Source organism: Pan troglodytes, chromosome 6, assembly GCF_028858775.2.
Source record: "Pan troglodytes isolate AG18354 chromosome 6, NHGRI_mPanTro3-v2.0_pri, whole genome shotgun sequence".
NCBI lineage: Eukaryota > Metazoa > Chordata > Mammalia > Primates > Hominidae > Pan > Pan troglodytes.
Window position 1 is genome coordinate 29,039,467 of NC_072404.2, and position 26,121 is coordinate 29,065,587.

The 26,121-nt window shown below is 43.9% G+C and overlaps 1 long non-coding RNA gene across 1 annotated transcript; it reads left to right on the forward strand.

The window, feature by feature from the left end:
* LOC129144530 (uncharacterized) lies at positions 1 to 25,494 on the forward strand. The gene is made up of 3 exons (XR_008548938.2): positions 1 to 189; positions 23,610 to 23,744; positions 25,321 to 25,494. It is a non-coding gene; the product is annotated as an uncharacterized LOC129144530 (long non-coding RNA).
* Positions 25,495 to 26,121: the final 627 nt, after the last annotated feature.

A 26,121-nucleotide genomic window follows, 5' to 3' on the forward strand; every position in this document is an offset into this window, starting at 1 on the left:
GGTGGGCCAGCACCTGGGAGGGGGGAAGCATGCACAGTATGTTTACTGGGGTTGTACGCATGCTCACTTGAGGCGTTCTTCCCTTACCAGCGGAGTGCTCCCAGAGGAAGCTAAACCAGTTAAACTACGCCATTTTGCCTCTTAGTGGGCATGCTTGAGTCCACTCACCCAACTCCTGATATCTTATTCGTAAGTTGCTAATCACCAATTTCAGATGTTTCTATTTATTGGGAGACCACCTTTCCCTGGCGCTGCGACCAATTATTATTTTAGAGAGACAGCTTAACAACCGCTTGACCATCACCTGATGGTCCCCTGACATTCCTGGTGGGGGCAGGGGGCCTCTCCTGTTCCTGGGGCAGGCGCAGCTCTCTCTTAGCTCTACCCTGTAGCCCCTGCTTCCACCATAACAGTTCACAAAGAACTGGCAAACCCTTGAAATTTCCAATTTCCCTTCTTTTGCCATTTTCTGTAGGCTGCTATGATTCAAGCCAGAGAAAGCTGCTGCCTCAGCCCCCACCTCCATCGCCGCGGGGGTGAGGCCCCAGATACCTGCCTGGCTTCTTCAGCCCTCCCCTTGGCCCCTAGCTTTGTGCTGAATGGTCCTGCCTTCCCACAATGCCCTTATCTCACCAAATCTTCACCCTGAAGCCATGAATTAGAACTTCTAGCTGACTAAATGCAGTATCTCTCAGAAATCTGTCATGTGTCCTTTCTGCTTCTCGTGCCCAATTAAATAATTAGCATCACTTTACAAACTTCTCTGGGCTAGCCCTAGAGCTCAGCTCTAACACCACCCAGGTCTCCAGGTAAAGCCTGGCTATACCTCCTATCCTTGTTTTGTTGCTGATAAAATAAGCTTTTTATTGATCTTGCAGAAAAATTATTTTTCTAATTTTTTTCTCTTTTGCCTTCCTATCTTGAGTTGTGCCATGACAAAACACCACCAACCCCATTTTCCAACCCTTGCATAGAGGTCCTCTTCCGCCTTCTCCCTGTGTGCCCAGCATGGTGTGAAAACACAGCCTGAAAATATTCTCTCCAGCTTCTTCTGTCAGGTTCCCCACCCTTCTCCATCAGCATTCTTAACGCCACAGGGATTCCTTCCAGCCCACTTTGGAGTACAGTTTCCCTCAGGCCACAACATTTACTGTTATTTTATAAATAAAACTTTATTTTACTGGCGGTTGGTAAACTGAACGAACAAGTACTATTTATAAAATAAATACAGAACATGATACAACAGCCAGCATTTTTTCTTTTTTTCTTTTTTTTGAGATGGAGTTTCACTCTTGTTGCCCAGGCTGGAGTGCAATGGCGCGATCTCGGCTCACTGCAACCTCCGCCTCCTGGGTTCAAGCGATTCTCCTGCCTCAGCCTCCCAAGTAGCTGGGATTACAGGCATGTGCCACCACGCCCGGCTAATTTTTTGTATTTTTGGTAGTGACAGGGTTTCCCCACGTTGGTCAGGCTGGTCTCGAACTGCCGACCTCGGGTGACCACCCGCCTCGGCCTCCCAAAGTGCTGGGATTACAGTCATGAGCCACTGCGCCTGGCCTACTGCCAGCTTTGTTTCTAAAGGGCATTACAAACATTGCCCTACTGGTGTTAGTAAACATACTTGTTTTAAAGGCTCAATTTTATCAGAAGAAACCTAGAAACAGAAACTGGAATGGTGTAAAAGGCTCTACCCTATGATTATTTGGTTTTCCCAAACCTAATTTTTTTTTGTAGATCTATATACATTAGCTATTCTTTATTCTTTGAAAATAGCACTTTAACTTAGCATAACTACCTAATCCCCATTTACTCATGAGATTTTAGAAGAGAGGAGTTCAGAAGGAAAAGTTATTCAACTTAAAACAAAATCTCTAAGTAAATGATGCTTGAAGCAGATGAAAAACCAGCTGACCTACTTCCATTACTTAATTAAGAAGGTGGAATCAATATACAAGTGTTTGCTAATTTTATTCATTTTTTTGGTCAGTTACATTTATGATATTCAGTGATGTCTGTTTACAGTAATGTATGTGTGTGTATATATATATATGTGTGTGTGTTTATATATATATATATATATGCAGACCCTTTTAAAGAACAGGTTCTATAATTCCCCAAATCCTAGTATGGCTAACAGCTTCCTGGGTCTATGAGACCCAGGATCAAGTTTCTCCTTTGATGTGTCTCAGAGTGTGGCACATCTAGTAGTATGTGAGATGACATTAGGAGGTACGTGAACACATTTTAAAATTTTTAATAGGTAAATATGTATGATAGATTAGGAAAAAACATAGCTAGCATATAGAATTCCTGATTTCATGGGTACTGTTGCCTAGGGTGAGATTAAAGTATAGCTAGTAGATTCAAAGATAAATATTAAGTGGAAAATATAAGGGGTAAACAGGTATGACAAAAACCATGAGGATGGTACAAGAATGTCTGAAATTGAGAAGGCCCTGCTCTCCCTTTCATGCTGCCTAACACATCATGATTAAATAATGTGATGCCTCATCCTCATCCATCCTTCTTGCGTGGTGTTTTTGTTTGTTTGTTTGTTTGTTTGTTTGTTTTTGGAGGCAGAGTCTCTCTCTGTTCCCCAGGCTGGAGTGCAGTGGCTCAATCTTGGCTCACTGCAACCTCCGCCTCCTGAATTCAAGTGATTCTCCTGTCTTAGCCTCCTGAGTAGCTGGGACTACAGGGGTACACCACCATGCCTGGCCAATTTTTGTATTTTTAGTAGAGACAGGGTTTCCATGTTGGCCAGGCCAATCTGGAACTCCTGACCTCAGACGATCCACCCACCTTGGCCTCCCAAAGTGCTGAGATTACAGGCATGAGCCACTGCACCTAGCCCGTCCTTTGTGCTTTGTGTCAAATGGTCAGCCACAGGTATAGCAAGTTAACTTCGTGGCTGGCTCACTGTGCCCCGCTCTTTCCTGCAGAGCTGGAGCAGTGAGGCAGAATCCACCTGCTAGACTAATTGCATTGTGTTTGGGTATCAGAAAAGGCCATGGAGCATTTATCTGTCCAGTGTCCAGTGAGTTGATTTGGGTTTGTTTTGCTTTTAAAAAAGAGGAAGAGGGTGGTAGTGATCTCCTCTCCAAGAGCCCTGAGCAGCTGACTTCAGGGTGTCACGGGGTCTTGCCGGCCTGGAAGCATTTCAACACCAGGCTCAGGTCCCTGCAGAGCAAATCCCATGACTCCAGTCACTGTTGTGCCAGAATTCTGTTGTGGGCAATTCAGTTTAAGTGAGCAAGTCTTGAAACATCTTTTTATGTTATAGGGATTTTATGGGAAGAGAGGCTTAATTCTGCAGGATTTGATTTATTTTAGTATTAATAATTTTTGATTATTTTTTCTAGAAAAGGTGTGAGATGACTTATGAAAATATATACAGGCTGGGTGTGGTGGTTCACGCCTATAATCCCAGCACTTTGGGAGGTCAAGGTAGGCGGATCACTTGAGCTCAAGAGTTTGAGACCAGCCTGAGCAACATAATAGCTGGGCATGGCAGTGTGCGCCTGTAGTCCCAGCTACTCACGAGGCTGAGGTGGGAGGATCACTTGAGCCCAGGAGGTGGAGGTTGCAGTGAGCCAATATCATACCACTGCCCTCCAGCCTTGGTGACGGAGCAAGACTATGCAAAAAAAAAAAGTAAAGAAAATATACACAATAAAATAAAACTTTAGACAAGTGGATGAGAAAACAGAGGCAAAAGGAAAATGAGGACAGGAAAAAGAAAATGGAGCCACAAAATGTGTGCTCTGTGGGCTCTATGCTTACTGGCAGTGCTGGCAGAGTTGGTTCTTAGCTTCCTAATAGCAAGATAATGAAGGCAACAGTGAGCTCTGTGGCTCACAGTGTCCCTAATTTCTTTCTTTCTTTCTTTCTTTCTTTCTTTCTTTTTTTTTTTTTTGAGACAGAGTTCTGCTCTGTCACCCAGTCTCGAGTGTAGTGACACGATCTTGGCTCACTGCAGCCTCGGCCTCCGGGATTCAAGTGATTCTTGTGCCTCAGCCACCCAGTATCTGGGACTACAGGCATGCGCCACCGTGCCCAGCTAATTTTTGTATTTTTAGTAGAGGCGGGGGTTTCACCATGTTGCCCAGTCTGGTCTCGAACTCCTGGCTTCAAGTTATCCACCCACCTTGGCCTCCCAAAGTGCTGGGATTACAGCTGTGAGCCACCGTGCCCAGCCGCTAGTACTTTTTTTCTGAAAAGAGAATACAACTGCTCAGGAGAAGGCTAAGCATTCTGTGTGCTGAGATCAGAGAGAAATTTCTCACGTACATGTAATGCCTTCAAAAGGATCCTCAGTGAATTCCTTTGGATGGACCACAGTGACTTTCCAGGGCTATTTCATATGATGTCCTTTTGCAGAATAGGGCGCTTCAGGCCAAAGTGAGTATGGGAAATCAGTTCTACAGGGAGCCAAGATGATGCCCTTTGGGGACACATCTCAGCTTGTTAGCTGAGTGGGTTTTGGAGGGCCTGATGGGTGGTCAGACCTATTATCACTGAGCAAGCTCTGCAGCATCAGTGAGTTCAGGAAAGCATATTAATAACTGCTGGGCTTCGGTGCTGTGTGCTTAAAGGTGCTGAGCGAGAGGCAGGGTTAGGACTGGCTGCATGAATTGTGAGATCCAGGGCAAAATGAAAATACAGGGTTCCTTGTTCAAAAATTAGGAATATCAAGATGGTGACAACAGAGCATTAAACCAACTGAAGCTCGTTTCTAAGAGTGGGGCCCTGTGGGAATGCACAAGTCACACCTCTATGAAGCTGGCCCTAGGCAGGAGAGATGTCCTCATGAAAAGTCGAAGAACCTGGTGAGGACACAGCCTGAAGAGAAGGTCAAGCCAACCTGCATTCTGCTGAGCCCCAGACTGCAAACAGGTTCCTAAAGACTATGTCTCTCAAATCCCAAACTTGGGTGTGGGAGAAATACTACTTTATTTCTCATAACAAGTTAATTTTTGGCTCCACACCTCACATTACAAGGCTGACAGAAAGGTAAATGAGTAAACAAACCCCCACCACCAATCACATCCTAAAGCCCAGTATCCCCTGCAGTTTTTGCATAGGAAGCTTTATTACTTGAGTTATTCAGGGTGTTTCCCCATAACGATCTCCTGCAAGAAATATTGGGGAGAACAGGGACAGTGGCATGTAGCCCCACTTGGTCTAACAGAGTGTTTTAATGAGAGCTGGAGGAGGAAGGTCAGTCTCTGGGTGACAGGCAGCCACTGGTGGGAGGATCCTGCCCCATTAGATGCTTCTCTGCCACCTCAGACCCGGGTGGGCCCAGCTCCACCTCCCAGGCTAGATGTAGCCAGGCCCCAAAGCTCAGGACGTTTACAGGAGGTCTAGAGCAGGAACCACCAAAGAATCAGAACTGTTCGTTCATTCAATGCATGTTTACTGAATGCCAACTAGGTCAGGTACTGCTCTTGGGGCTAGGGATACAGTCAAGAATAAAACAGACCCAAATCCCTGCTCTTGTGGAGCTCATATACTACTTATGGAAGACAGTCTGTTTTTAAATGAGTCAACCATCTTGTATCTAGGAAAATAATAAGTGCTATGTTAAAAAATAAACATGAAAGGAAATAGGTTATACTAGGTGTGGCTATTGCTATTACCAATAAGGTTGTCAATGACGATCTCACTGAAAAGGGGCATTTGGGCAGAATACGAAGAAGTCAGGAAGCGAGCCAGGCAAATTCCTGGGGGAATGGTGGCTAGTGCACAGGCCCTGAGGTCAGAAAGCCTGGTGGGCTTGAAGCATAGCAGGAGACTGTGGGGACCTTGAGCAGAGTGGGGTTGGTGCTAGGGGGTGAAGTCAGGGAGGGAGCAGTGGCTGCAGCAGGACTTGTGGAAGGATTAAGTGGCTTATTAGAGATAGAGAGGAATGAAAATTGGAGTTTAATTTTGGACACTTGATATTTGAGATGTTATTATATATCCACATAAATTAAGGTTAGGTTATCCATATGGAAAAAATGGACATCAATCAGAAGTTAACTCTAATTGAATCATAGACCTGCATGGAACTAAATACAGAAGCTAAAATTACTATTAAAATTCTTGGAAGAAGACAGATGAAAGTCTTTGTGACTTGGTGGAAGGCAAGGATCTCCTATACAGAACAAATAAAAGCATGGAATTTTCCTATTAACTTGATAAATTGGACTTTATTAACATTTAAAACTCTTGCTCATTGAAAGATACCATTACGAAAACAGAGACGGGCCAGATGCGGTGGCTAATGCCTGTAATCTTTACACTTTGGGAGGCTGAGGTGGGTGGATCGCCTGAGGTCGGGAGTTCAAGACCAGCCTGGCCAACATAGTGAAACTAAAAATACAAAATTAGTTGGGCGTGGTGGCGCACGCCTGTAATCCCAGCTACTCGGGAGACTGAGGTGGGAGAATTGCTTGAACCCGGGAGACAGAGGTTGCAGTGAGCCGAGATCGTACCACTGCACTCCAGCCTGGGTGACAGAGCGAGACTCCATCTCAAAACAAAAACAAAAAAAACCAAGAAAACAGACAAACCAGAAAATGGGAGAAAATATTCACAGCATAGAAAACTCTTACATTTTCATAATAAGACAAGTAACCCATTGTTTTTAAATGGGCCATCTATTTGAACAGATGCTCACACAAGGATGTATAAAAATGGCCAATAAACACATGAAAAAATGCCAATATTATTTGTCATCAGGTATCTGTACTTAAAACCACAATGTGATACCATTACCCATTGATAAAAATCGCTAAAATTTTAAAATTTAGCAGTACCAAGTGTTGATGAGGACGTGGAATAACTAGACATCTAACCATTGCTTGTGGAAATGGTACAGCTGCTTTGTAAAAGTTTGGTGTTTTTGTAAAAAGTTAACCATGCACCTACCTCCAGTAAGACCCAGCCTTTCCACTAGGTATTTTTCCAAGAGAAATGAAAATATATGTTCACACAAAGACTTGTACACAAATGTTTATAGCAGATTTATTTGTAATAGCCAAAATCGGGGCGAGGGTGTGGACCCATCAACAGGTGAATAGATTAATAATTAGATATACCCACACAATGCAATACTATTCAGCAATATGAAAGAGCAAACTTCTAATACAAACAACAACATGAATCAATCTCAAAATGATGCTGAGTGGAAGAAGCCAGGCACACAAGCATACATATGGCACGACTTCATTTGTGTAAATGAAAACCAATCTACAGTGACAAAAAGATCATTGGTCCCTGGGGCTGGGAGACCCTGTGCAAAGTGACACAAAGAATCTTTTGGAGGTAATAGAGATGTTTTCTATTTTGATTGTGGTTGTGGTTTCATAGGTGTGCACAATTATCAAAATGGATTGAATGTATGTTTACTGTATGTAAAATAATCCACAATGGAGTCGGTGAGAAAAATAGCCAATTCTATAGGCCCCTTCATGACCTCTCCCAGATGTGCTTTTACCCTTTTCACTCCAGACCTTTTGCTAATGGGCTAACAGGACCATAGACAAAGGTCTCCCTTTGGATCCAAAAAGGATTATAATAAGCTGGACAGTGACTCTCAAGTGGCTGGAGTTTTTTGTTTTGTTTTGAGTAAATCTAGGAACATTCTACTACGAGATCTGAGAAGGTTGTATCCTAGCCTAGAACACAGCCAGAGGCAAAAGCTTGCATGCTAATGTCTTACTGAAATATACAATCCAAGAGAGGCAGGAGTGATAGAAAAGGAGACCTGGGTCAGGGAAGGAGGGAGAACAAAGAGCAGGGGAGGGACTGCTGAGCTTGTCACAGCTTGCAACAAACACAGCAGGTTGCTCCTTCTCACAGGACATCTCAAGAGAGGCCAGAGAAACCTACTGCATTTGAAACAGTCTGTTGTTGGGGAGGAAAGGCGAGTCACTTATCTGCTGGCTTCTTTCCATCTTCTCTCAAAATCCCCATAGGGCGTCAGCTTCCCAGTACTGCTCCACGTTGTGGAAGCCGAAGTCTCTGTCAGTGGGCTGTGCACATAGGCACTCCTTGGTCTGTGGTGGCCGAGTCTGTGGCCAGGGCTTTGCCACAGTGGGAGGAATGGGAGCTTTCACTGAGACCACTCACACTGGGAGGGAAGGTCACTAGGGTCAGCAGGTCTGGGAGGATGCCAGGCTGGTCTGGTAGAGTTGGGTGCCTGCAGTCTGTGCACAGAAAGCTCCCTATATCTGGGTAAGTGTGGAGTTTCCAAAAAGGGTAATGGAACCCAAGGGACACTGCTGTAGTGGTGTTCCCAGACCCAGCGAGACTGACAAGAGTAGGTGCACTAATTGGAAACAACTTTACCCTCTTTTGAGTGTTACCAATTCTACTGGGTTGAATAGTGGCCCCCCAAAATACATCTTCACCCAGAAGCCTGTGAATGGGACCTTATTTGGAAATATGCCCTTTGCAGAGGTAATCAAGTCAAGATGAGGTCAAACTGGATTAGGGTGGCCCCTAAATCCAATGACTGGTGGTGTTACAAGAAGAGAGAAATTTTGGCCAGGCACGGTGGCTCACATCTGTAATCCAGCACTTTGGGAGGCTGAGGTGGGTGGATCACCTGAGCTCAGGAGTTCGAGACCAGGCTGGCCAACATAGTGAAACCCCCTCTCTACTAAAAATATAAAAATTAGCTGTGGGGCTGTGGGCATTGAGTGCTCACCGGAGAGGGAAGAAACAGTAGCGCTAAGCATAGCTCTGGTTTTTCTGGTCCATGATGGCCCCAAGTGAAAGAGACATTTCTGCTGATATATTTAGCCAAAAACATTGCTCACTAAAACTACCTATTCAGAAATTACTCAGACAGGCATTCCCTGTGATTTAAGAGTCCATTAATTATTTTGTCTTCTGGAATGAGCCATCCAGCCTAGGGCAGTGTTATGGCTGAATTGTGTCTCCCCAGAATTCACATATTGAAGTCCTGCCCTGCAGTGCCGCAGAATGTGACTGGGTTTGAAGATAGGATCTTTAAAGAAGTGATTGAGGTGAAATGAGGGCATATGGGCAGGCTGTAACCCAGGGTGATTGGTGTCCTTATAAGAAGAGACTAGGACACAGGCATGTGTGTACATAGCAAGAAGACGGCCATCTGAAAGCTAATGAAAGAAGTCTCAGAGCAAACAAACCCGCCAACACCTTGATCTCAGACATCAGCCTCCAGAACTGTGAGAAGTAAATTTCTGTGATTCAGGGTTCCCAGTCTGTGCTACTTTGTTATGGCAGCCCTAGCAAACTAGTACAGGAAGCATCCTGGTGGCAAGAGATCACTTCGTTGGGAGCATCAGACATGCCTCAGGCAGGATCAGAAGTTGCACAGAGGCTTAGGGCTTGGGAGTAAATGATTTTTAGTTTTCAGTTTCCCTGCTCAGGTCTATTAGCGGAAATGAAAACATCTAGGATCACTTCTTAGGGCTCCCAAGGACCCTCTCCTGGAGGGATTTAACAAAACAGAACCCAGGAGAGAAGAGGCAAGGGACAGCCAGGGGGCATATTATTCCACACTCATGGAGCTCAGGAACAGTGCCACCTATGGCACTTCCTATTGATTGATATTTGAGAAGAAGCCCAGGCTGCCCTTTGACCTCTGTTTTTGGTCCAGAGAAAACGGATGCAGCTAGGAAGCCTTGCTCAGTGTGCAGCTAAATTGAGGACACATTCCAAGATGCTTATTGGCCAGTGGCCAAGGCCCCTCAGCCAAACCCCACTTGCCAAAAAAAGGAGACCATGACCCAAGTAGTGTGCCCAGAGCAACAGCTGGACTATTGTGTCTGGCTGTGAAATTCGAGTCCCAGGTCAGCACTGGCCAACAGGCTGCTGCACTTAGATGTTATAGCCAGGGAGGAACCAAGTCAAAGTACTGTTACTTGGTGAGGGGAGCAGGAGCCAGAGCCTGAGTTACTCTGAGAACGTATCCCCACAGCCTCTTACCAGTGGGGGAACTGGAGAATTGGTGGAATCCACCCAGCCTCCAGACAGGAACAGCCTCTATCAGAGAGCTGACAATGTTCCAAGTTTACCCCCACCCACTCACCCCTAACCTCTGCAAAGAGAAGGTTTGGGACAATTAGTGGGTGGAGAGCCCAGTGACCCCCCAGTTTTAGCTAGGGGTGGATCCCTTCCCATAGAGTATCAGGGGCAACCAACCTCCTCCCCTAGAATCCTCAGAGGGCTGACTTCAGGAAGAAGGCAGCAGGGCTGGGTCAGTGATGAGGCTAATGTTGTCATGGAAGGAGAGGGAAGTTTTCTGAACAGAGAGGACCCCACCGTGCAAAGTGTAGGAGCCAGGGACAGCTCCTCACAATGTGTATCAGGAAACCATCTCACTGCAACTGACCTACGACTGGCTCAGTGCATTCCAGGAGACCACCTCTCACATAGCCCAGCGGGACCACCAGCTCTTCTCTATCACTAAACATGGGGGCAGGGTCAGCCCCACCCTTAAAGAGTCGGGAGCTTGTGGCTAAAAGGAACTGTCTGTCTCTTTGCCCATTTTGTCCCTTCACCTCCTCCTCTGTCTGCTGGTGGGATGAGCATATCTTTCAGGATAATAATCTATAGGAGGTAACCAGTATTAGAAAGAGAGAGGTTTGTTGATGTTGAAGCTACTCCAGTCTGAAGAATGGGAATATCTGTGTGGTTACCAGCCTTGGACACAAGGGCACAGCATGAAGCCAGAACTGGATGAGACAGAAGATGGGGGTTAGAGGACTACCGAAGGTAAGGGATTACAAGCATTTGATGGACACAGACTCTCTCTCTATGGATTTGCCTCTTCTGGACAGTTCATATAAATGGAGTCATACAGTGTGGGTCACAAGATGTGCCTAGCTTCTTTCATCCAGAGTAATGTGTTCTTTTTTGTTTTTTGTTTTTTTGGGTTTTTTTTTTTTTTTTTTTTTTCGAGACGGAGTCTCGCTCTGTCACTCAGGTTAAAGTGCAGTGGCACGATCTTGGCTCACTGCAACCTCCACCTCCCAGGTTCAAGTGATTCTTCTGCCTCAGCCTCCCAAGTAGCTGGGGCTACAGGCGCCCGCCACAACATTTGGCTAATTTTTGTATTTTTAGTAGAGACGGAGTTTCTACTAAAAACCCATGTTGGCCAGGCTAGTCTCGAACTCCTGACCTCAGGCGATCCACCCACCTTGGCCTCCCAAAGTGTTGGGATTACAGGCGTGAGCCACCATGCCTGACCTCACTCAGGGTAATGTTTTCAAGGTCCACCCTTGAAGCTCTTCATTCCTTTCCATGACTGGAAAATAGTCCATGGTATGGATATACCACATTTTGTTTATCTGGTCATCCGTTGATAGACATTTGGGTTGTTTCTACCTTTTGGCTATTGTGTGTAGTGCTGCTATGAACATTCATGTACAAGATTTTGTTTAAACTCCTGTTTTCAATTTATGGGGGTATAGGAGTGGAACTGCTGGGGCATGCGGTAATTTTATGTTTCGCTTCTTTTTTTCTTTTTTTTTGAGACAGAGTCTTGTTCTGTCACCCATTCTGGAGTGCAGTGGCACAATCCTGGCTCACTGCAAGCTCTGCCTCCCAGGTTCAAGCAATTCTCCTACCTCAGCCTCCCGAGTAGCTGGGATTACAGGCATGCACCACCATGCCCAGCTAATTTTTGTATTTTTGGTAGAGACAGGGTTTTGCCACGTTGGCCAGGCTGGTCTCAAACTCCTGACCTCAGGTGATCCGCCTGCCTTGGCCTCACAAAGTGCTGGGATTACAGGCATGAGCCACCGCGCCCAGCCATGTTTCACTTCTTTAGGAACCACCAAACTGTTTTCTATGGCAGCAGCACCATTTTACATTCCCACCAGCAACGTATGAGGCTTCCAATTTCTCTACATCCTCACCAACACTTGTTATTTTCCATTTTAAAAAATTGTAGCCATCCTAGTGGCATGGAGTGGTATCTCAGTATCTCATGGTGGTTTTGATTTACATTTCCCGATGAAGAGTGATGTTGAGCATCTTTTGTGTGCTCTTTGGCCATTTGTATATCTTCTTTAGAAATGTGTATTCCAGTCACAGGTAACGTTTGAAGGGAGCGTTTTGATTATATACCCTCAGACTAAAGACAAAAAAGAACTGTAAGCAGATATCAAACTCTATTAGCAAGTTGGTTTTTCATACAGGGTTGAAAATTCTGAAACTACTTTCTTTATATTCTAGGGTTAAGCAAACAAGTGATTTTGTTGTTGTTGTTTGTTTTTGTTATTGTTTTTGAGATAGTGTCCCACTCTGTCACCCAGGCTGGAATGCAGTGTTGCGATATCAGCTCACTGCAACCTCTGCATCCTGGGTTCAAGCAATTCTCATGCCTCAGCCTTGCAAGTAGCTGGGACTACAGGCATATCTCACCATGCCCAGCTAATTTTTGTATTTTTAGTAGAGGGCTTTGCCATGTTGGCCAGGCTGGTCTCAAATTCCTGGCCTTAAGCAATCCTCCCGCCTCGGCCTCCCAAAGTGCTGGCATTACAGGCATGAACCACCGCACCCAGCCACGAACAAATATTATATTGAGGATAACGAGAGCCAGGTTTCTCACTTTTGAACAGTGGATTTACAAGGATGAAAAGGGGTAAGATTTGAATGAGTCCTGTGATATTAGATTGGAATTGAAGGTATTGGTGTGAATGCAAGATTTTGAATATAGATAGAAAAACAGAATTACATGTGGTGCAGATACACAGACACACACACAAAGAAAGGACCTACAAGTAACAACACCCAGTAGCCATGAACACACCTAGCACCAAGGTCACAATTTCTAAATATCACACTGCACTGAGAATTAGGGCTCTTTGGGGAAATATCTGACTCTTCGGCTGGGCCAGGGAAAATACAAGATGAGCCTGGATCATGACAAAAAAGTAAGGGCTCAGTAAGTCTTGGGGCCATTTCAAAAGAATGCAGGAGCTAGCTCAAAGAGACCCTACTGGCCAAATATAGAACAATTAAAATAAATAATTACAGTATAAATTTTAACTCATCAAATAAGATAAGAATCTATCAGTCTAAAGAACAACAAACTTGGAGGACTAACACTATCTGATTTCAAGTTGTATTATAGGTAGGGCCCAGTGGCTCATGTCTATAATCCCAGCATTTTGGGAGGCTGAGGTGGGAGGATCGATTGTGGCCAGGAGTTGCAGACCAGCCAGGGCAACATAGCAAGACCCCATCTCTACAAAAAATATAATAATATAAATTATAATATAATAATAAAATAAATTTTAAAATAAAGATGTATTATAAACCTACAGTAATCAAGACAGTGTAGTGTTGGCAAGAAGACAAATAGCTCAATGGAACAAAATAGACTCCAGAAATAGGTCTATACATGTATGGACAATTGATTTTTTTTTTTTTTTTGAGACAGGGTCTGGCTCTGTTGCCCAGGCTAGAGTGCAGTGGTGCAATCTTGGCTCGTTGCAACCTTCACCTCCTGGGTTCAAGCCAACCTCCCACCTCAGCCTCCCAAGTAGCTGGGACTACAGACACATATCACTACACCCAGCTAATTTTTGTATTTTTGCTAAAGACAGGGTTTCTCCCTGTTGCCCAGGTTGGTCTCAAATTCCTGAGCTCAAGTGATCTGCCTGCCTCAGCCTCCCAAAGTGCTGAGATTACAGGCATGAGCACCATGCCTGGCCTGACAACTGATTTTTTTACTAAGGTGTGAAGACAGTTTACTGAAGAAAGGATGGTCTTTCCAACAAATTGTGCTAGAACAACTGGATATTTATATGTATAAACTGAACTTCGAGCTACACCTCACATTATATATAAAATGAACTCAAAATCAATTATATTTTAAATAGCTCTGTTGAGGTATAAGAGACAATAAGCCACACACATTTAAAGTGTATGGTTATATCCACACCCACGAAGAATGGCATTGTCACTCAGATAAGGAAGACTGCAAGCACCAGTCAAGTTTCAGTTGCAGAGAACAGAATCCAGTCGAGTTACACTAAGCAGTAGGAGACATTTTTGAGTATAAAATGAATTACAAGATCATTAAGAGGGCCAACAATGTAGCTGCTAGACTCAGTATCCAGGAACAACTCTTGGAGACACATCATAAAACTTGTCGCCAAGGGAACTGCTGTCCCTGCCACAATCAGCAAGCTGCCTCTGCTAAATTGGGAAGCCACCACTCCTTCCGCCAGGCTCAGAGCTGTACCACTTCTGGTGGGGTTTTCACTAACAAAACAGATGCATATGTCTTGCCTCTCTTCCTCATTAAATCAGTTCCAAATTCAAGTCTCACGTCTGATTGTCGAAAGCTAAATGACAGTCCAGGCGTGGTGGCTCACACCTGTAATCCCAGCACTTTGGGAGGCCGAGGCAGGTGGATCACCACGGGTCAGGAGTTCGAGACCAGTCTGGCCAACATGGTGAAACCCCCGTCTCTACTAAAAATACAAAAATTAGCCGGGCATGGTGGCGGGCGCCTGTAATCCCAGCTACTCGGGAGGCTGAGGCAGGAGAATCACTTGAACCCGGGAGGCAGAGGTTGCAGTGAGCCGAGACAGTGCCATTACACTCCAGCCTAGGCGACAAGAGCGAAACTCTGTCTCAAAAAAAAAAAAGAAAAAAAAAAGCTAAATGACATCTGGAACCCTGGCATCAAGGAAGTCTGGAAAATGTGTTTTTTTTTTTCTGGCCTCTGCAGTATTGAAAGGCATTCTTTTTGTTTGTTTGTTTGTTTTTTGAGACAGAGTCTAACTCTGTTGCCCAGACTGGAGGGCAGTGGCACGATCTTGGCTCACTGCAACCTCCACCTCCCGAGTTCAAGCGATTCTCCAGCTTCAGCCTCCCAAATAGTTGGGATTACAGGCGTGCATCACCACATCTGGATAATTTTTGTATTTTTAGTAGAGACAGGGTTTCACTGTGTTGGCCAGGCTGGTTTTGAACGCCTGACCTCAGGTGATCTGCCCACCTCAGCCTCCAAAAGTGCTGGGATTACAGGCATGAGCCACCACGCTCAGCTGTGGAAGGCACTCTTAGAGGGTGGTTGGGTTAGATGTTGAGCGAGTCAATCCACAATATCCATCACAGTGTGGATGGAATCGATTTGGGAGAGAAAATCAGGAGTTCAGTTTTGAACACTATAAATTTAAGGTGTCATTTTGATATATGACTAGAGCTGAGTAGTAGGCAGGGAAATAAAATGCAGTGTAATGTAGTGGTAAGAGCACAGATTCTGGAACCAGTCTGCTTGGTTTCATATCATAGCTACCTCATTTATTAGCTGTGTGACATTGAGCAAGTATCTTAACCTCCCTGTGCCTCAGTTTTACCACCTGTAAAATGACAATAATAATGTTATTTAATAACCATTTATTTCAGTATCTTCCCGAGTAGTGTCATTATGAGAAATTAAATGAGTTAATATTTGTAAAGCATTTAAAACACTGCCTGGCACAAAATAACCAATGTATATGTGTTTGCTATGATAATAATAATAATAATTTTAATTAATAATGGTTTGTTTAATTATTATTATTTTAATTAATAACCTAGCAAATACACATACACAATACACAAATGCACTGCTTATTTTATTGTTGTTACTATTATCTATATATCTGAAGTTTAGGAAGAAAGACTAGGCTGGAGATACACATTTTTGGGGTCACCAGCACGCAGCAGGCTTTTAAAGCCATGATACTGGATGAGCTCACCTAAGGAGTACATGTAGCTAGAGCAGAGAAGAGATTGGAGCACTGTGACATCCAGAGGTCAAGGAGATGAGAAGGAACTAGCAAGGTGACTGAGCAGGAGGGACAAGGAGAAGTTGGTTCAAGAATCCAGGAAAAAGGATTGCAAGGAAAAGGGTGACCAGCAGTGCCTGATGGTGCTCTTAGTCGAAACAAGATGAAGCCCGAGAATGGACCATCAGATTTGACACAGTAAGAAGGTCATGGTGACAAGAGCTGTCCAATGGGAAGGTGGGAAAGAAACCCTGATAGCAATGGTTTCAAAAGGGAATCAGGGAGAGGGTGTGAAGGCAGCAAGTGTGGCCATTCTTTTGAGGAGCTGCACTGCAAAGAGGAGCAGAGAACTGGGAGAGTAGCTGACCAGAAAGAAAATGGAAACCTCAGTCCTACAACCACAGGAACTGAATTCTGCTAACACCATATGCGTTTGGAACAAGACCCTGGGATCTAGAATGAACACAGCCCACCTGACACCTTAATCACTGCCTGCGTGATGCTGAGCAAAGGACCCAGTTGAGCTGCGCTCAGACTTCTAACCCATGGAGATTATGAGATAATGAATTTGTGCATTTCCAAGCCGCTAAATTTATGGTAATCTGTTATGTAGCCCCGGGTAACTAATACAATGACTAAGTATAATGCAATATTAAGGAATTATTGTTAACACGTAACTGTTGTAATTTGGAGTTACGAAAAATGCTCTTTTTTTAGTGATGCATATGAAAGTGCTAAGGAAGTATCTGTGGTTTGTTTAAAAATAAAGATAAAGAAGGCCGGGCATGGTGGCTCACATCTGTAATCCCAGCACTTTGGGAGGCAGGCAGATCATCTGAGGTCAGGAGTTTGAGACCATGTTGGGTTTCACCCAACATGGTGAAACCCCATCTCTACTAAAAATACAAAAAAAATTAGCTGGGTGTGGTGGCGCAGGCCTGCAGTTCCAACTACTCAGGAGGCTGAGGCACGAGAATCACTTGAACCTGGGAGACAGAGGCTACAGTGAGCCAAGATCGCACCACTGCACTCTAACCTGGACGACAGAGCGAGGCTCCATCTCAAAATAAAGAAAGAAAGAAATAAGTAGGATCAAGTGTGGTGACTCACGCCTGTAATCTCAGCACTTTGGGAGGCCAAGGTGGGTGGATTACCTGAGGTCAGGAGTTCAAGGCCAGCCTGGCCAACATGGTGAAACCCCGTCTCTATTAAAAATACAAAAATTAGCCAGGTGTGGTGGCGCACACCTGTAATCCCAGCTACTCAGGAAGCTGAGGCAGGAGAATCGCTTGAACCCAGGAGGCGGAGGTTGCAGTGAGGCAAGATCACACCATTGCACTCCAGCCTGGGTGACAGAGCGAGACTCTATCAAAAAAAAAAAAAAAAGAGCGAGAGAGAGAAATAAAGAAAGAAAATATGAAGAAATATGGTAAAATGTTAATAATTATTAATCCAGGTGATGGATATACAGGAATCATTATACTGTTTTATGTCTTAAATTTTCATAATAAAATGTAAATATATACATAATGATGTGTGTGTATGGGTGGGTGTGTGTGTTAGAGAGAGAAAAAGTGAGGGCCTAGTCTTAAGGCCCCTTTCTTCTCCTCCTGCTCTTCCTCCTTTATGTTGTTTCCTGATTGCCCTTTTAGTCTACCTCTCTTACAGGGCTGTCCCCTTTTGGCCTGCTGTCTTTCTGAAGATTGTACCTTCTAGAGCATATTTTCATAATCCCCTCCTCATAGAAGTTGTATTGAGCCTTTAATCTCCAGCCCTGTGTGTCATGGAATCTGGCGTGAGCTGACCCAGAAGGACAGCCACCTCCCCTCAGTAGGTCTGGGTGAGCCCCTGGGGGCTGAAGTGTCATTATACAATGGCCCTTATTCACAGCAGGGCTGCCTTTCAGGGGGCCTGGTGTGCTCTCCTCGTGCCAACCCCAGCTGTCTTTCTCACCATTCTGAGCTCTCCTCTGCCACCTTGGCCCAGGCCTTAATTCTTTCTCAGAAACCCAATTCCTTCGGCAGAAGCCACGTGTTCCGCTCAGGCCCCATCTGACAGCTGTGGCCCCTGGCCCAGCCCCATAGACGTTCAGTGTTCCCTTTCACAGGCCCTGGTGTGTTCCTGCCAGAAAAGTCCACTTCCTTTACGATTCTCTTTTTCATGGTGTCACTTTTTTTGGCCTTGTGCATCATGCCAATTCCTTGCACACTTGATGAAAGGATTCAGGGGCAGAGAACTTGAATCAATGGGATCTTTTTATTTTTGAACATCAGTAAACAGCACAAATCAATTCAATGAGTTCAGCCCCCTCGGTTATTTTCGTGCTTACTGCAGTCTATGCCCAGCATTAAATCCCACTGAAAATGCCTCTTGTTATTGCCAGCTAATGAAGAATGTCGCTCTTTTTTCTAGGTTTGAACACACTCCAAAACATTGGCCTGAAAGATCAGTTTAACATTGGAAAGCCCTGAATGTAAAATCTTTAACTTTCCCCCTTAAACAGTTCATTGACATTATTCTAATCATTTTCTTTCCTCTGTGTTTTACTGTACTTACTGGCAGTATTTTGATCTGTTTGTTAGTGCAAAATGCAGTCATTTATTTTCGAGACTTAGGAAGATATGCCAAAATCTTTCCCACTGATTAAGTTACAGATTATGTAATTAGAGATTAAAAGGTACAGTTAACCTGTTGACTTGTCATAGTTGTACTTCCATCAAAGTGGCCCCTTTTCACCTTTTTTGGTCATTCTCAATATCCAGGCCCAGAAAGGACAGTTCACAGTATGTTTAGTGGCACTAGCAAAGAACGTAGACTGGCTGGGTGTGGTGATCACCCAGTGATCACACCCTTGATCCCAGAAGTTTGGGAGTCTAAAGTGGGAGGATCTCTTAAGCCCAGGAGTTCGAGGCCAGCCTGGACAAAAAAATTTTAAATAGTGAGACCCTGTCTCTACAAAAAGTGAGCTCTGATTAATATGCCACTGACCATTTTTAGTCAGAAATGTGGAGGGGCATGTTCTTTTTTTTAAAAAATGCATATATATATATATATATATATATATATATATATTTTTTTTTTTTTTTTTTTAAGAGACAGGGTCTTGCTCTGTTGCCCAGGCTGGACTGCAGTGGTGCATTCATGGCTCGCTGTTGCCTCTACCTCCTGGGCTCATGTAATACTCCCACGTCAGCCTCCCAAGTAGCTGGGACTATAGGTGCACACCACCATGTCCGACTAATTTTTAAATTTTCTGTAAAGATGAGGTTTCCCCGTGTTACTTAGGCTGGTCTTGAACTCCTGGGTTCAGGCAGTTCTCCCACCTCAGCCTCCCAAAGTGCTGGGATTACAGGCATGAGCCACTGTGCCCAGTCTATACCCATTACTTGAGAAATAAAACCACAAGAAAAAAAAATCCTAAAAAACATATTCAAAACAAAATCTGTATATTTTCCCCTGTAGTACGGAGTGCCTCATTTTATTTATTATTTATTTATGTATTTATTTATTTATTTATTTTTGAGACAGAGTCTCACTCTGTTACCCAGGCTGGGGCGCAGTGGCGTGATCTCGGCTCACTGCAGCCTCCACCTCCCAGGTTCAAGCTATTCCCATGCCTCAGCCTCCTGAGTAACTGGGACTACAGACGTGAGCCACCATACCCGGCTTATTTTTGTATTTTTAGTAGATATGGGGTTTCACCATGTTGGCCATGCTGGTCTCGAACTCCTGAACTCAGGTGATCCACCCACCTTGGCCTCCCAAAGTGCTGGGATTACAGGCGTGAGCCACCTGGTGGGCTGCCTCATATTTAAGGGGAAAAAAAGACAAAAAAAAAAAAAACCCACTAAACTTTTGTTCCCATTTGAAATATCAAGACATGAATTAAGTGGTGCAGACAGGTGGCTTCACCAGATACTGCTAACATCTAGTGAGGCCCTCTGCACAGTGAGAAGGTTCAATGGTAGATTCTGGAACCAGACAGCAGGGATTCAAATGCCAGATCCAGTACTTACTAGCTGTGTGATCTTGGACAAATTACTTCTCTCTGTGCCCTAGTCTGCTCATCTATAAAATCAGAACAATTAGAGTTTCTGCCCCAGGGGGTTGTTGTGAGTGTGTAGAATGCTTCGATTACTGTCCAGCATATGAAAAGCAATTGTCACAGTCATCATTATGTCCTGGGTGGATGACAGTGACTTTCTGGTCCAGCCTTCACAACGTTGCCAGAATGGTCTTCCTGGAAGTCTGCTCCTGTCCTCTCTCACATTCCTGCTCCCTAACACAGGATCTGCCTCTCCCCCTAGGAGGAAGTCACCAGGTGATAAACTACTTTCACTCAGAAGGCAGGAATGAGCAGGAAGCCTCCAGGTCACAACAGGAAACTGAGCTGCTTTTTCAAGATGTTCTTCAATTTTTTTGGGGGGGGCGGTTATTAACCTAGGTGAGGAGAGTTGAGTTCATTTCATTCCTCAGTTCAAGGCACATGCTTGTGATTAGTCGGCATAAGTCCCTTCCCTTGCTTTATATTTTATTTATTCCCTTTTATCCACTTTCCTTACTCCCACATCCCCCTACCCCACCGTTCTGTTTCCAAGTATTTGTGTAAAGGGAGTGTTGTGGTGGTGAATGCCTGACTTCAAGTTACACGGCTGATGAATGGAGTGTTCCCCACACAGTCTTAAGATCTGTGCTGCCATGAGGACCTCTCATCTTCTCTTCTGACATCTGCCTGCGACCCCCTGGTGTGCATCCTTACATTTCATGCTCCCCTTCCCCAGGTGACAGACACCCAGGTTGCCTCCAATCATCCTCTGCAACGAACCAGGGAAAAGACGGATTTCTCGGAAGATGGTACCAGGAAATCTTGCTACTATGTGGATAAAAATACAGCTGGATCCCCACCTAAGTTACTCCATATGAAGTGAACTCTAGGTCAGGTCGATTAAAGATCAAAATATAGGGCGTGGTGGCTCACACCTGTAATCAGCACTTTGGGAGGCCGAGGCGGGTGGATCACCTGAGCTCAGGAGTTCGAGACCAGCCTGGCCAATATAGTGAAACCCCATCTCTACTAAAAATACAAAAATTAACTGGGCAAGGTGGCATACACCTGTAGTCCCAGCTTCTTGGGAGGCTGAGGCACCAGAATCACTTGAACCTGGGAGGCGGAGTTTGCAGTGAGCCGAGATCATGCCACTGCACTCCCACCTGGGTGACAGAGCAAGACTCCATCTTAAAAAAAAAAAAAAAAAAGACCAAAATATAAAACAATGAGATTACTAGAAGGAAATGTAGGTGAATGAATATCTCAGTGACCTAGGGAAAGAACCTCTCAGGCAAAACTTCAGATACATACAATTCCTTGAACATTTCTTCCATTCAGATTGGTTTTCCAGTTCTCTCTCACCTCTTGGTCAGCCCTTCTCAACTGCTGAGAGATTATCTTTTGTTTAAGGATAAAAGGGGAAGAAAACCAAAACCTTGAAGGCTGCATTTTCTTTACCTTCAGTTTTGTGTCTGTTTTTTGTTTTGTTTGTTTGTTTTTTTCTAGATTTCTCCTTTGCCCAGAACAGAGGTCAGCAAACTATGGCTGTGAGGCAAATCCAGCCCACTGCATATTTTCGTACAGCCTACTAAGAAAGGCTTTTACATCTTAATTGGTTAAGTCAGAGAAAACAAAATAAGAATAATATTTTGTGACACATTAACATTATGTGAAATACAACTCTCACTATTCATGTGTTTCATTGGAACACAGACTGTGGATGGCTGCTTTCTCACAACTGCAGAGTTAAGTAGTTATGACAGAGACCATATGGCCCACAAAGCCAAAAATATTTTCTACCTGGCCCTTTGCAGAAAAAAAAAAATGCCAACTCCTGAACTCTTGTGTGCCCCTTGAGGATGGAAATCATATCCAATATTTGTCTTGTTTCCCTGACTGCTCAGCACAGGGCCTGGCAGGTAATCGGTGCTATTTCTACCACTTTGGACTACTTTCAGTTTCGAGTAACAGAATACCCTACCGAAAGGGTTTTAGTTCTCACATAACAAGAACTCTAGAGAGAAAACCGGCACTGCTTCAATCTCGGTGACGTTGCATCAGGGACTTGGGTCAACGCCTTCTCCCCCTGCCCTAATGGTTTCAAGATGGCCATAGCACCCACCTCCTTGGATCATTTCCTCGTACAACCTTTGTTGAAAGACAGAACATGCACAGCAACATATGCAAATAACTTGACCTAGTAAACAAGTCAAGGAGGAAAATAATCCCTGGAGCCCCAAAGCAGACTTCCCCTCATGGCATTAGCCAGGAGTGGATCACATGCTCCCTCACACCAGGATCCGGACCCCTTCCCTTGAGAACTAGAGATTTCCACCCAAAACTCCAGCAGCATCAGGGAATGAGGAATCAAGAAATGTCTTTGGGGTCGGCAAAGAGAAGTATCTGCCCCAAGGCTGATTAATAGGGAGGCTGATTTCTGACTTTTGAAAGAACCCAGAAATTAGAACTATTTTTTATGTGCAGAACCAAATTTAATTCCAACCTTTCTTAAGATGGGTAACTCATTTTAAAATAAGATAATTTCTTGGTGGGGCACAGTGGCTCATGTCTGTCATCCCAGCACTTTGGGAGGCCAAGGTGGGCTGATCACTTGAGATCAGGAGTTCGATACCAGCCTGGCAAACACGGCAAAACCCCGTCTCCACTAAAAATACAAAAGTTAGTGTGGGATTACAGGCATGGTGGCACACACCTGTAATCCCAGCTACTCGGGGGGGATGAGGCAGGAGAATCATTTGAACCCGTAAGGTAGAGGTTGCAGTGAGATTGCACCACTGCACTCCAACCTGGGCAACAGAAAAAGATAATTTCTTCAAGTGATTTCACATGGTTTTCAAACCATAGAAGCACAAAGTTAGCTGAGTAGCTTTTATAAGTTCTGGGTGGCCTTTTTGAATCAAATTCAATGTTCCACAGTCAGGACTCTTCTGCTGCTGGACAGTCACGTGGTGCAAGGCTGTAAGTTGAAGAGTGTCCCATAGGCCTTGTGCAGTAAAAGCTCTGCTCTTCATCATAATGGTTGGCTTATCAGGACCATCAGAGTGATCTCTTGGCAATAGTTAAGCAATCAAACGGAGCTATAGTAATGGCTTATAACCAAAGTACACAATCAGTGTCGAAAAGAAAGACAGGGATGTGAACACACAGGTTCCCAGGAGACGCGGAGCCAGAACTTAGCATGGGATCCCAGCCCTGGTGAGTCAGAGCCCATGAGCGTGCCCTGGCAGGTGGCCCGTTTGATTCTCCCGGCTCACAGGTTGCATGCTCTGCCTGTGACCCTCTGCCTACAAGACTCAGCAGATGAGCAAATGAAGGCCCAATCAAACAAGAACTAACAAGAAATGCAATATAACTTTTAAAATTAGAAATCTCGAAATGCATCCCAGCACTTTGGGAGGCCGAGGTAGGTAGATCACTTGAGACCAGGAGTTTGAGACCAGCCTGGCCAACATGGTGAAACTCCATCTCTATTAAAAATACAAAAATTAGCCAGGTGTGGTGGTGGGTGCATGTAAAACTCAGGAGACTGAGGCAGGAGAATCGCTTGAACCTGGGAGGCAGAGGTTACGGTGAGCCGAGATCGTGGCACTGCACTCCAGCCTGGGCGACAGAGCTGTCGAGAGAAAGAAAGAAAGAGAGAAAGAGAGAGAAAGAGAAAGAAATAAAAAGTGCCAACTTTACAGAGAGCTCTGAGATGATGGTTTTTTATACCTTTTAAAAATTTCCTTGCTTTGCTTGTTACTTATCAGCGTTTCTCAACTTTTTTTCAGTCTGTGACTTTGGTGGGATCTGTCTCCCCACTCTTTGCCTGTCCTGCTCTGACCATCCCATCTGACCCAGGTATGAACACAGAGTCCGTCCACGCAGTCCTCCCCAAGAGGAACTTGGAGGAAGTAGGGGCCATGGTAAGAAATTACAGATGTCCGTGGGGCAAATAAAATACTGTTTGCACAAAGGCAATTGCTTTGGCCAGTCAAGTGCGAAGTCCTAACTTTGTAGATGTTTCCTAATGTGAGAAGACTGCGAAGAATTGCTCAAAAGAGCAACAAAACACATCTAAACTTTAAAACATCAACTACTGCTATGAACCAGAGTCTATCCATATGTCCGGAAATTTAAATATAACCAAGAGGGTGCTCTCTGTGTCAGTCAAATATTGCACCTTTTGTGACCTCTTGTTACCTGCTGCCCAACACACACACTCACTCACTCAAAAATCTTAATAGAATTTCCATTTTGTGGAGAACGGGTGGAAAGGAAGGGAGTCAAGAATGCTGCGTCAGCTTCCAGCCCTAGCCCTTTCCACCCTATCTGCAGGTTCCTGGAAAGAATGACAGTGGGAAGCCCTGATGCTGGGCCCTAAATCTAACTCTGCTCAGAGGTTAGGCTCTGGAACGTCATCCTGTTTCATTTTATACAGCTGTGCACACTCTTTACTTGCCTCTATTTCCATATTTAGCCTTTAGTTAGAGGTTCTGAGCAAAACTTCCATTTCATTTGCAGTCATTCCATTGTAAAGAATTAGTGAAAATATACCATTTAGCTATAAATATCTGAGCTTTCAAATTCACATGATTAATAAAAGGAAAGTAAGTAAATGTGCAAGAAAGTTATTGTCCAGGCCCAGTGAACTAAGAAAACTCTGAAGGTAGAGGGCAAGATGGAAAACTTCTAGAATGTAGCCTCTTATAAAAAAGGATCTGCTATAATAAGAAAGAGTGTGTTATTTTATATATCTTTTTTTAAGAGTGTGTTTTTATATAGGTGAGCTGAGGTATATATCTCATTACATTTATGTGAATATTCTCTATGAGAGCATGTTCTAAACATTTTTCAGGATTTTCCCATATAGACTAAAATCAGAGAACTTTGCTGCTGTTTATGTGCATGAAACTTTAATTTGTTTTATAAATTTCTTGTGAGAATAGGAATAGTCCCCCTTACTGACATAAGGTCTCCAAGCCTCAATCAATTCATAAGAATGTTTCAGAGCCTACTCTATGCCTGGCCCTGTAGTAAGTCTGTAGATATTTCTGTTTAAATCATATCGTCTTTAATTTAATGAATGGAAAGTTATTGGAAGATGTGATGCACTGAAAAGGAAGTAATATCAGGTACGTGGTGTTCTTGTCCAAAACACATAACCTGAATCTACATCATACAACTCCAAAATGGGGGGCACTCTATTAAAAACTAGCCTATGTCCTTCAAAAATATTAATGTCATGAAAGACAAAGTTAGGAATGTTCCAGATTAAAGAAGACGAAAGAGACATGACAACAATATATAAAGCATGATCCTCGATTGGATCCCGAATTAGAGGGGGAATATAGGGCTGTAAAGGATGTTATTGGGATAATTGGCAAAATTTGGGGATTAGATAGTAGTATTGTATTGATGTATTGATGTTACATTTCATGTTTTGTATTGTATTGATGTTAAATTTCATGATTTTGATAACTGCACTGTACTTTCATTAAGAGAATGCCATTGATCTCTGGAAATAGCAGCTGAAGAAAATAAGAGTAAAGGAGTATGATGTCTGCAACTTATAGTTCATTATAAAACTAGTAAGTATATATGCTTACTACACACATATATGTAAATTAGATATCGTGCAAATGTGGCAAAATTTTAACATTGGTAAATCTGGGTAAAGGATACATGATAGTTCTTGTACTATTCTTTTTTTTTTTTTTTTTTTTTCGAGACGGAGTTTCACTCTGTCGCCCAGGCTGGAGTGCAGCAGTGAATCTCAGCCTGCCGGGCTCAAGCAATTCTCCTACCTCAGCCTCTTGAGTAGCTGGGATTACAGGCGCCCACCACCATGCCAACTAATTTTTGTATTTTTAGTAGAGACAGAGTTTTACCATGTTGGTCAGGCTGGTCTCAAACTACTGACCTCGTGATCCTCCCGCCTCAACCTCCCAAAGTGCTGGGATTACAGGCATGAGCCACCACTCCCAGCCCTCTTGTACTATTTTTGTAACTCTTCTGTATGTTTGAAATTATTTCAAAATAAAATTAAATTTTATAAAATTGTTGGTACATACACTAAACTTGTCCTGAAATTAGTTGCCTTGTGAGATTTTACTCTTGGCTAACACTTAAACATTATCTTGAGCAAGGCACTGATGACTAGGTTGAGATCAAAAAGTTTTACAACCAAGTTTTGCAAGATTTATTTCTACTTTGAAAAGAAAGCTGGAGACGGACAGTCGGGTGTGGGGAGTGGTCATTAAATCAATTACGTGTAATGGGAACTCGGCCTCTACATTTCCA